This window comes from Vulpes vulpes, chromosome 5, assembly GCF_048418805.1.
Source record: "Vulpes vulpes isolate BD-2025 chromosome 5, VulVul3, whole genome shotgun sequence".
Lineage (NCBI taxonomy): Eukaryota > Metazoa > Chordata > Mammalia > Carnivora > Canidae > Vulpes > Vulpes vulpes.
In genome coordinates, this window is record NC_132784.1 from 124,340,841 (window position 1) to 124,353,623 (window position 12,783).

A 12,783-nucleotide genomic window follows, 5' to 3' on the forward strand; every position below is an offset into this window, starting at 1 on the left:
TCTGCATCATCAGTCACTGTCAGTTCGATTTTTCACACCTAATAATTACCTTATCCTCTGATATTTTTCCTGGTTGCTTTCTATCAAGTTTCATCTGACCCCCAGTGTGCACTAGCCTGTATCCTTCCTATGTGCCCTGACTTGACTTTCGTTCCTCTAATTCCCCTGGGACTCACCCTTCAAGCACTATCTGACCTTCTCCAATCCTAGCTCATCAGTTACATCCACAAACTGCTGCCATCCAGGCAACTGAAATAATCTTCTTGAAAGCAGAAGAGCGATCTATGATGAATTTTTTTTAAGTGTACCATATACACAGTACAAACGAGGCTCATGAGAGAAAAAAATTGAAGCTCGTATTGCTAAATGTAAAATTATGCTAATATATACATGAACTAGAAGGAAAATTTACAACTTTCATATTTTTTAAGTTGCTGGTTCAAAATGTTATAGCCCCACAACATAATTTAAAGTTTTGTAAAGCTAATGTCATTTGCAAATGTTTTCCTCTAAAAATATTTTATGAAACTACCTTTGCGTAAGTAGAAGTTTCAGTGAAAAGATATAAATTTGGACAGGGGAAAATTTTTTAGATCTGAACTACCTTTAAAATGAACTATTAGGTCTACCTGTATCTAATTGATACCAAACTAGCCCAGTTAATAGGCAAACCCTTCTTTCTCTTTCCAAGATTATGAGCCATGTGCTGTAATTAATAGTAACAAGATGGAAAACAAATAATATTTAGCAAGTATCAATTCACTTTAAAAGAAATTTACTATATAATATGAATAATTGCTGAATCTAGGTGCTAGTCTTTAAAATTTTGTTGTGCTCGTCTTTCAAATTTTGTTTCAGGGTGAACTAGGAGTGGCAGAAGAGGAGGTGGGTGTGACTGGGTGACAGGCACTGAGGGGGGCACGTGATGGGATGAGCACTGGGTGTTATTCTATATGTTGGCAAATTGAACACCAATAAAAAATAAATTTATATAAAAAAAATTTGTTTCAGGGATGCCTGGGTGGCTCAGTCAGTTAAGCATCTGCCTTCAGCTCAAGTCATGACTGCAGGGTCCTGGGACTGAGCTCCACATTGGACTCCCTGTCCAGTGGGAAGTCTGCTTCTCCCTCTCTCTGCTCATGCTTTCTCTGTTTCTCTCAAAATAAATATCTTAAAAATTTTTTGTTTCAGAAAAAAGTCCTATTTTAAAAGGAAAAGGAAGTTTATTATATTTACACATACTACAAATGCACTTAAGATGGGCAAATTAGAGGATCCCTGGGTGGCACAGCAGTTTAGCGCCTGCCTATGGCCCAGGGCGCGATCCTGGAGACCCGGGATCGAATCCCACATCGGGCTCCCGGTGCATGGAGCCTGCTTCTCCCTCTGCCTATGTCTCTGCCTCTCTCTCTCTCTCTGTGTGTGACTATCACAAAAAAAAAAAAAAAAAAAGATGGGCAAATTAACCCAAACAGTAAAATGCAGGAGAAAGTACATAATATATTCAGACTTTAAGAACTAAGCAATATATATGGAAATATATGTATATTGCTATATATATGTGTATAGATATAGATATACATTAAACCTTCTATGAGCCAGGAACTATAATTTGGATTTTATTAGCTAGAAAAGCAAAAAAAAAAAAAAAAGAAAGATATTTAGAACTAGTTCCCCTATTAGCAAATGATCATAAATTCTATCTGATATCCTATCAATTCCAGTTATTTTATAAAAATTGGAATATATCACCATCATAAGATAGCACCCACCAGTGATCCACTTTGGATACTAAAGGTTTATATCAAATCATCAAATGTTTTAATGATTTTAAATAGGTAAGCACCTACTTAAACACAGCAATCTACCCTATTACCTACTTCTTTTATGGTTTCACAAATGTTTATCATAAATTTATAAAACCCTTCCCCAAAAGACTATTTCCTTAGAGTCAATTTTTATATCTTTTATATTTTTGCGTTAAAATGCTGTACAAAGAACTAGCTACTTTAATCATAAAGGAATAAAAGCAATATCAACATTATGGATTGCAAGTAGAATTTTGAACTTACCAGTAGATTTTAGAGGAAAAATAAAGCATATATATGATTACCAATAAACAGAAAGCAAATGTGTCTTTTTCAGATCACATCATTTCTTTGTTCAACAAATATCTTTAGCTTCCTATCGTCTATAGATTAGAATCCTGTCATCAGTGTGGTTTCAAAGACCTACAGGTTTGATCATAACCATTCTCTCCAGTCAAATTTCCCTCTTTCAGCAAAAAATACCCTTTGACCCAGTTAAACTAGAACCTATTCATTACTTCCCTGTCTCCTTGTCTTTCTATACAGGGAGTCCTCACCTAGAATGACTTTCCCTGTTTCCTCTGGTTAAAATCCTCCCCATTCTTCAGGCACAGACCCAAATGCCATCTCTCTCACAAAGTCTCTTCTGATCTCCTGGGAAGGCCACCTCTCCCCGCTCAGTGACCCCACTGCTCTCATAAACTGTGAAACACTTGATGGTTCTCCACCTTCCACAGAGCTTGGCTTGGAGGAGGAGCTTAATCAACATTTATTGAATTCAACTCTACAGAAACACTGGTTACAACATAAAATAACATTAAAATAAAATGAAATAAAAAATAAATAAAATAAAATGAAATATAACTGAGAATATAGTATAGCTGATGAAACTAAAATTGTGGTATCTAGCATCCCTCTTACAGAGAAAAAAGAACCAGAATTACTCATAGAGGTCTATGAAAATGAAGGTTTCTCCTGAAAGGACACAAAACCTGAAAATCTGTACAGTATTTTAACATGGTACTCAAAAACCAGAAATGTCTGAGAACATTTTGATGGAATTTTACATTTAACCATAATAGTGTTTCTTTTGCACGTGTGTTCTTTATGTGTGAATATATACACACACACATATTTTATGTACATACCAAATTAATCTTCCAATGATTTTGTCACTAAGACACCTTATGCCTTATCCTCACTCTGAAGTTAGTCGGCCATTTCCTCAAATAAGAAATAAGAAGGGATCAAAAGGCTGAGGAAGTTGTGCATATCGCTCCCACATCTGTGTTAAATTGGCAATGAGCTCAGCTCCAGGAGTCTATGAATATGGATTGCTGGGCTGTGACAGCAGAATGAAAACATGATGTAGCGACACAATTCAATTCTTATCAGTGGCTCAGAGAGTACCTCTGTCTTGAAATGACTAATTACAGAGTCAGTTATTATCTATTAGAGCTTCTATTAACTGTTCCCAACAAGACCCTAATACCATCCTTGCAGAAAATCACTGTAAGATGAAAGTCTGGAAGAAAATAAATTTCAACATTTAATGCTGTTGCATTTCATCCTAAAGCCTCTGGCCTACAAACGCTCTATGGGCCATTAAATTTTGATCATTTCAAGCATATTCCATTACTATTTTATATAAAAGGCCTTTAATATGTGCAGAAAAGAAACATATTATATAATATACGAAATGATGTTACCATCTTTTTCAAGAGGACAAACATCAAAAGACAGCAAATAGCAAAAATGTTGAGATTAAGAATTAGTGATAGTGCAATGATTGCAGAGTTTCTTATTTTTATATATTTTGAAAAATACCAGCAGAACTAATATTGTCAATATTAAAAAAATGTTGCCACATTTTTGCCTTATGAACAGAAACTTGTTTGCCTTTTGAATGCAGAACAGATTAAATAGCCTGAGGAACAAACATATTACTCTAAAAATGAAATAAACTGAGTTTATTTGCTGCAGAATTTCATCAACATAGTGTTCAACTACTGGTTCTTCTTTAGTTAAAGTGCCCCTAGCTCTGGGTACCAAATAGAGACCATCTAAAAATACATTATAATTTAATTCAAAACCTCTATAAGCATGATCCCTGAACTACTTCTCATTACATACATTAAGTCCATTACAACATGATTTTACATAGCTTTCAAATATTAAGCCAGGCATTTCAATAATAACATCCCCAAACCAACAAAGGCTGAGAAAAAAAAATTATCCCAGTAAATATTTAAAAGAAATGACTGGAGGCCAAGATCTCCAAGGGAGGACATGAATGCATAGCAGTAAACTGAATATGAAGATCTTAAAAAATCAGACCAGAAACAAATGGACTCTAGTCAGCCTTTTGTGAAGGGTAAGAAGAGGTCACACGTGTCCTACCTATTTATTCCAACAACTACCCAAAGCACAGTGCCTTGTGGCATGTGAAAGGTGGCTTGACCTCCTCTTGGAAGGCAGTGGCATTACTGTACCCTCAAGCCCCAGGTACATGGGCCCAGTTTCCCAGGAGCATGCCCAGAAGCCTGCTCTGTAGAATGCATTTAACCTGACGTTTGCTGCACTAGTCATTATTACTGCCCTTTACTATTGGTATTATTACTCCTCTTTTTCATTTTATATGGATTTGTACTGTTCCTTGGGAGACAAAGGAAGCAGAAAGAATGGCCTCCAGGGAGGACTAAATGTGGTGTAATGGAGGACAAGGCTGATGATCAAAATAATAAGGTCAAAGAGCCCTGGATCAGCCCACCTCGGAAAGCAGGGAGAGAATGCCCTAGCACTCTCTCCCACCTCCTATCTACACCTGAAGGGAGAGGAAAATTGTGACCAGCATAGGAGACTGATTGTATGCAAAATTTAATGATGGACTAAAGCATTCTCTAGAGTTTGTAAAAATGCTCTTTGCTGGCTTGAAGAGGGATCCAGCAGCTCCGTGGAAGCCTATTCCAACACGTTTATTATCGATTTAGAGATTCAGATGAACCATGCATAGTCTCCAAGTCTTCTCTTCTAGCAGCACCAGTAATAAAAGGAGAGCCACTGGGATTTTTTCCCTCCTTTTAAAATCATCTTGGGAGATGAAATGGGTGCAGTCAAATGTGTTTGTGAATTTATCATTTTAAAATTAAGCCCTCTGGAAGTAAGTTTAAATGACAGCCTTTGGTGAATGTAAAGTAAATCTGTTTCTCCAACCCTCCACATTGCTCTTCTGTTCTTTACTCTCAGGGCTATCTGTCTGTCTCTCTCTTGCACATGCACACATGCACTCACACACTCACACATGCACACACTCAGCATTTCTGAATGCACTAACCTTTGGGATAAAATCTCACATACCTTATTCAGGTGAAATTCTGACCTGAGAGTTGGAGATGTATGTCAGAATAAGCAACTCAGATGAGACCTGGAACGTTTTTGAAACCTTAAGATTGTCCAATCTATGCCTAAACACAGATTCCTTAACTAGTCATCTTAAATATAAAGAAGAAAAACATAACTCTACAATGTTCCACTCTACTACTAATACCAATTGCAGTTACAGTAATGATGTTTTTTATCATCCACTTTTGACTTTCATAAGGTAATTCTGAATTTTAAAAAAATTCCTACAAATAATGATAAAATTATTTAGTTCCTAGAACCAAAAATATTTATTCTCCTCTATAATTTACACTTTATTGTAATTTAGAGAACTGCAGTCAAGAATTACTGGTATTTGTGACTTATCTCTGGCCTTATTTTTTCATACGTTACTTTCATATGAGGCTGGATGATACTCAAACATGAAAATTTCATATTGTTGGCCTTGCACTTGATAAATTATTAAAGTGATGTGAATGAATGTGGTGTTCAGGTTTTCAGCAATTTTTATCCTTTTGTTCTTTCTTTTTTAAAGAAAAGACTACCTTGTCTATAACTTCACAACTTTTTAACAATATAAGCCAAGACTAGCCTTAAAATAAAGAATTTTAGGAATTTAATACCCCTAGCCTTCTCAAAGGAGTCCTAAGAATTTTTTTCTTTGACACAAGGATTTTTTTTTTGACACAAGGATGTTAATTATGCTTTTCTAGAATGAGAAAAATACACCTAGTTCTCATAACCACATATGTAAATACGTTACATATAAATATATAAATACATTACAATAAAATGCACAGCTACCTAAAGAAAAAAACACTTGTGTAATTTTTTTCAATATAATTGGATGTTCAAAGATTTTACACAATCAAAAGGGCCTGTAGTAGTTTTGTTTTCATTATACTTTCTTTGATTTTTTTCTTTTTAATATGAATTGCCTCCCAATTCCTACAAAATGTGGTTTTACTGGGGGTAACTAAAGAAAATGTGAACTCATGTTAGCAAACCTCAAGATGACTCCTAGTAGTGCCCCAAGCTGTTCAAGACATAAATATATGCTTTGTTTCTGGTTCTGTTTGTTTTGAAAATATATCATTACTATTTTCAAAATACTTTCATATTTGCAACAACTGTATACTTGTTCAAGAACATGCCCAAGGATGACACTCATGTGCATGTCATATATTTCTACATGTTATGTGACAGAGACATATAGTATATATATTACATATATTATATATCTGTTATGTTTGTAAACTAAGTCAACATTACTAATAATTGTTAGAAATCCTGATAGACACAGTTATACTGAATATAACTGTAGAAATAATATTTTTTTCAAAAAAGGGTTTTTCCATAGTATTCTCATTTGGCATCTCTGTATGTTCATTTAAATATACTTAACTAATTATAAGCAACTGTGCTAAAATCAAAGAATTCATTTAAATACATACTGAGTAAATTATACATATGGCATACATATGATTAAACTATAAAATTCTATAATTAACTTATATAGGACAAATAGAAAATTCTCATTTACTTTATGGTCAGATCTAATGTGTGTGTGGGTGTGTATCTTGCTCGACCCATTCACTGAGCAAATAGTAAGTGCTACTACTACTTGATACTGGTGACATAATGTGAACCGTCTACATGTTTATAAAAATAACATTTGAATAATTGTTCCTGTCCCTTTTCAGAAGAATCTGTGCTCCATATTTCAAAATTCAATTCATAAAATCCAAAATTGCTAACACTGAAATTCACAAAATAATGTTTAATGAATGATGTGATGGAAATTTTCAGGAACAGACACAGCTAATTGCTCCTTTAATAAGCTACAACTAAATGCTCTTCCAAAATCTTTAGATAAGAATAATCACTAAATAAGAATAGAACTTAAATGACATTTACATTGATAGATGGCATCTGATAGTTGATAAATTACTAAAAAGGAATAAGTGCACTGCTAATTTTTATAACATCAAATTGTAATTACACATTTCTCCTATTTGTAAAATGGAAAATTTGCACTTTATATTTTACAACATGGCATTTAGAATGATGAGTCTTAAAATCCTTCTTAAAATATCTTGCAGTTTAATATAAATTCACATTTTCAATATAACTATAAGACAATTTTTCCAAGGACACAGATAAAGAAAAACTTCAGGTAAGAATATTTATCAGGAAATGTCTTAAGACTTGGAATTATAGGAAAAAAACTGATTAGGTAAAAAAAAAATTTAATGAAAGTAGTTTGCAAAGGACTAAACATGTTTTGTACCTGTGCTATTCCTTATTTTCTTGTACAGGATTTCTAAGTAAATTTTAATCTAGCCTTAGCATATTGTTGGTTTTGATTTGTTCATTTTTTAGAAAATTAATCTAAATTCTTAAGTTGAAGACTTTCCATAGACAACGAGAGTTGGATGGAAGGTAAACTTGCATACAGATACATTTTTATAAACGTACATTTTGTTTGCAAGTATTTGTATATGCCTATTTAAGTATTTCAAATAGAATTTAAAAATATCAGTTATGATATTTATTCAACACAGATGGACTCATAATCTACAAGTGCTAGCCCTGATAAATAAAATTATTACTTAAAATCAAATAATGAGTATTTGGTAGGACTATTAGCCAAACTAATTTCTCCCACAGATTATTTTACTTTTTCAACTAGAACTTTCAATCACCTAAAAAGATTATTAAAATTCAGATCACTGGGTCTCCCCCTCTCCCTTTCACTCCCTTGGGGATTCTGATCCTATAGATCAGATTGGGATAAAGATCAGGAACAGCATGTTTAACAGCATTCATCTTGGATAAATTTCGTGTAGGTGGTCCTGGGACAGACCAATTACAGTCACATGAAATGCTCCGATACCTCATGGAAAATAGAATTTCCAATGAAGGCTATCCATGGGACTAAAAATTATAATTGAATTGAGTTGAAACTACATTAGGAATTCCACTACACTAAAAAGCTACTTTGCCTTTTATTATACTGCAGTTTCCTCCTAGTGCAAATGATGTTTAACAAGATGAGGATATAATGGGACACCTGTTCTTAGGAGACCTCATGCGTGCCAGCAAATTTTCTGTCACTGATGAGGACAGAAACAAATCCAGAATGAGGATGAGCAGCCAAGGTTGCAGTGGATTTGGGGAGCACACTGAAAGACCAATGTCAGAGCCTGTGTTGACGTTTTTGGCAAACAAAGACCACTATAGGTCCTGACTGTGAATTAATGATAAAGAAAAGAAGCTAACTAGTTCCTTAACTTGCAGATATGTCTTTACACAAGATGTACCCAAAGTTACACAGGTTATGAACTCAATACCAAAAAACAAAACAAAACAAAACAAAAAAGAAGTGGAGGTAAGGAGCTAAGATAAATTAGCATAGCATGCCTTGTAGAAAACCCTTTCTGGATGCTCTAGAACACCTCTTCTCTGATTGCTAGTAGAGGTCATTAGAATTTCTAGAATTTACTAATAAAGCAATGTAAAGCTAAATGGGCTGTGGTTGCTGGAATTTTTATCATCAGAAGTACTTGTATCACTTCTGCTATCTCTGAAACAGAAAAGGTGGCTCAGTAACAATGTGGTACATTTTTTCATCTCAGGGCTGGAGTGTCTAGGATCTCACTACTTTTCATCTACTTAGAGCTTCACCTCTCCTCTCATGTACTTCTGTTCTACATTTTTCTTTTGGAATAAGCTTCTTGGTTGAGAAGGTGAAAACGAGATTTGGATGGTGAGACTTTTCCACCTCCTTCCGACAACATACACCTGTTTCCCATTATACATGATATTATGTTCTATAAAGCCACCAGGGGGACGCCTGGGTGGTTCAGTGATTAAGCATCTGCCTTCGGCTCAGGGCATGATCCTGGAATCCCAGGATCAAGTCCCACATGAGGTTCCCTGCATGGGGCCTGCTTCTCCCTCTGCCTGCATCTCTGCCTCTCTTTCTCTATCTCTCATGAATAAATAAACAAAATTTTTTTTAAAAAGCCACTAGGAACACTAAGTCAGTGAATACTGAACCACTGCTCCTGGGGGACATACAGGACTAGGTTTCTTTCAGCCTCTGGTCACATTTTCATCAACTCATCATTACCTCACCTTGTTTCTGTTTAAAGACAACCTTATTTGATGTACATTATTGATTTGTTAACATTTAGATTAAGGCCAGCAGCATGCCTTAACACCTCATGCCTGAACAAAGCTTATCTAACACATGTATTTTCTCTAAAATGCACATCACAGCTTTCAACACCCCAGCACTACCACTTGGGGACCACTGTAAACAGCAAAATCATCAAACACAGCATAATGTATAAACTTGTCTAATCACTGTGTTGTATACCTGAAACTAATATAGCATTGTGTGTCAATTATACTCAAAAAAATAAAGTGAATAGCAAAATTATCAATAAAAAGCTCAAAAATGGAATGCAAAAGGTGCGCCACTAAATAGATGGTGACAAGGACACTTGTTTACAGCCTGAGTGCTGAAACAAGATGACAGAGCATTCAATCTTAGCCAGGAAAACGCACACACGACCACTCAAATGTTTCGCCTCTCTCTGAATGTCTGCAAGTGATTGCAAAAGCACCACAGTTATTGATTTGAGGGGTTACAAATAAATTTCAGTAAGTGGTGGGGCACAAATACGGAACCTGTAAAAAATGAGGATAGCATCATCTGTGCCAAGCCAAAGGCCCCGCTCATTGCTTACTTCATGCCAAAGGTAGTCATTTTCTAGGGCTGCCATAATAAGTACCACTGGGTGGGTTAAGCAACAGAAATTTATGTCCTCATAGTTCTGGAGGCTGGAAGTCCAAGATCAAGTTATTGGCAGGTTTGGTCTGTCTCTTCTGAACTCTGCTAGTAGGCTGGTAGATGGGCTCCTTCTCACTATGTCCCCTTCTGTGTATAGACATGTATGTCTGTGTCCAAATTTCCTCTTTGTATAATGACATCGGGCATGCTGTATTAGGGCCCACACAAAAGATCTCATTTTAAGTTACTTAACTCTTTAAAGGCCTTATGTCCAAATTCAGTCTCATTCTGATGTTCTGGGAGTCAGGTCTTCAACATATTGACTGCGAGGGGTACACAATTCGGCCCCATAGCACCACTGATGCCTTCTAGCACACATAACTTCTCTCTGACTTCAGTGAATTGCTGGCTTGGACTTTCCAAAAACATTCTTCCTGTTATGCTTCTTCATTGTGTGTGTCTCTCTTTTTTGCCTTTTTTCAATGGTCTTTGAAATCCAAGCTGATAATGGCTGTCTTTGCTTTATTCCTCATTATAATAAGTTACAATTTATAATTAGAATTGACGGCTCTGAGGCCACTGTCCCTCTTAGGTCTTATAAAATTCCCTTTGGAGCCTCTGCCCAGAGGGTCAGACATGTTATACAGTTTCTCTGTGTCTTGAGTACTTATTATATTAGGAGGCATACCAAGAATTTCCTACAATTCTCTCCAGGCCTTCACAACCCACGTGTCTGGGCTTACATAGGGTTCCATGCTCCCGTAATTCCAAGAATGTGAATACACAGAAACAGCTTCAGGCCTTTGTTCTCATTATTCTCTCCACCAGAATTCCTTTCCTCTCTGTTTTTCCCTGTTGAAATCCCTCCAATTCTTCTAAGTCTCCCCTAAATGTTACCTCCTTCAGGCTGCTCTCTATAATTCTGATCACCAATTCCACAGTGTGGGGGTATTTTCCCATGCCACCAAGCAATTCTCTGACACCACACCAACCAGGTGTCCTGTAATTCAACTCAACTATGACATTATCCATCCAGACAGGATCAGATCCCACATGTTAAAGGCTCAGTCCCACAAGACTGCTCCCCACTTCAGATGCCTATCCCAAATCCAAGTTGTTGCCTGTGCTTCTGGCCAAAGTACATATCCAAGCCCTATATATCCAACGTTCCCACAAATCTCTTCTTTGACTTCAATTTATTTGCTGAAAGTGGCTCACAGAGCTCATTTCACTTACTAGGTTATAGGTTTATTACAAAGGATACTAAAGGATACAAATCAAGAGTCAGATGGAAGAAATGCACAGGGTGGATTATTTGGGAAGGCGTGTGGAACGCCCATGCTTTCTAGGCATACCACTCTCCCTGAATCTCCATGTGTTAACCAAATGGACACTCTTAGAACCCCACCCTTCTGAGTTTTTAAAGAGGCTTCGTTATATAGGCACGATAGATGAAATCACAGGCCATGGGTAAATGAACTCTATCTCCAGCCCCATAGTTCTCCCCAGAAGTTAGGGGGATGGAACTGAAAGTTCCAACCTTCTAATCTTATGGTTGCCCCACTGGCAACTAGCCTCCATCCTTAAGTGTCTTCCAAAAGTCACCTCATTAAATTAACAAAACACATCTTCATCACTCTCATAACCTAGGAAGTTCCCAAGGTTTCAGAAGCTCTGTGCCGGAGAGAGGGATGAAGACCAAGTATGTATTTCTGATTATAACGCACACCATATCATACTCCCTTCCCATTCGAGCCTTCATTCTTCCTCCCAAGAGCTACAATCACTCAACTATATGAAACTTAACATCTCCTAACCTTAATGTATTTGTGTGTATACATGTGACATTCCTTGGTAGGTTATAATCTTCTTGGAACAACTAGCAATGCCTTATTCATCATATCCCCACACCACTGAACATAGTATCTAATAAATTAATACCAAGTATTCTTTGGTGGGTTTTTTTTAATTACCAAGTGTTTTTTAAATGAATGTGCTCTGCTTTCAGTAGAATTTGAATTTGAATTAGGTGAACACAGTTATAGTCCCTCATGACTACTCTATCTTGTTTTTCTGCCTGCTATGAGAAAATCATCTTCCATGTGCACCATCTGGCTAGCTGGTTTGTTGTTGATTCTCACAGGATATCATACTTCTGCCTCTTTCCTGATCCAAAAGTTCGCCTCTTAGTCAGCACTACTCTCCTCCTTTTCACACACTCTCTCAGAAGTGGACCTTGAAGAAGGTAGAGGGAACATCAGCACAGAAGTGAAAGAAGTCATAGAGCCAAGAGAAAGTACAATACAAAGCAGGCTACCATCAATCCTGTGGGAAAACTTTAGGAAATAGTGTAAAATACTTGCCTCAAAATTACCTCCCTTCAGGATGAAGGGAGCTGGGGTATTTATACGCTGATTCCCATCATGCTGTGGTGGGAGATGCTAGTGAGAGAGTTTATTCCTGCCTGGAGGGAACACGGACAGGAGCAGAGTAACCCAACAGAAAAGGTCCTCTGGCTCAGGGATGCAGATATTGCTTTAGAAGTGTGCCGGAACACAATGAAATGGCAGGCTCAAGGTTATGGGCACTGGTGTGCATTTAAATGTGTAACAACGGCCTCTCTGGAGCAATGTGTAACACTACAAATTCCCACTATGGCTGATTCAAGGCACCAGCTGCTAGCTCACTGAACACTGAGTTGGGAAGAGAACCACACCATACATTATTATTTCACCATAGGATATTTCCCCCATAGAGATATAAGAAACATAAATAATAGTAAGATGTAGCATA

General features: G+C 36.6%; 1 protein-coding gene across 3 annotated transcripts in view; it reads right to left on the reverse strand.

Moving 5' to 3' along the window:
* RELN (reelin) overlaps nucleotides 1–12,783 on the reverse strand; it is a 478,955-nt gene that overhangs the window by 414,512 nt on the left and 51,660 nt on the right. The window lies entirely within an intron of this gene.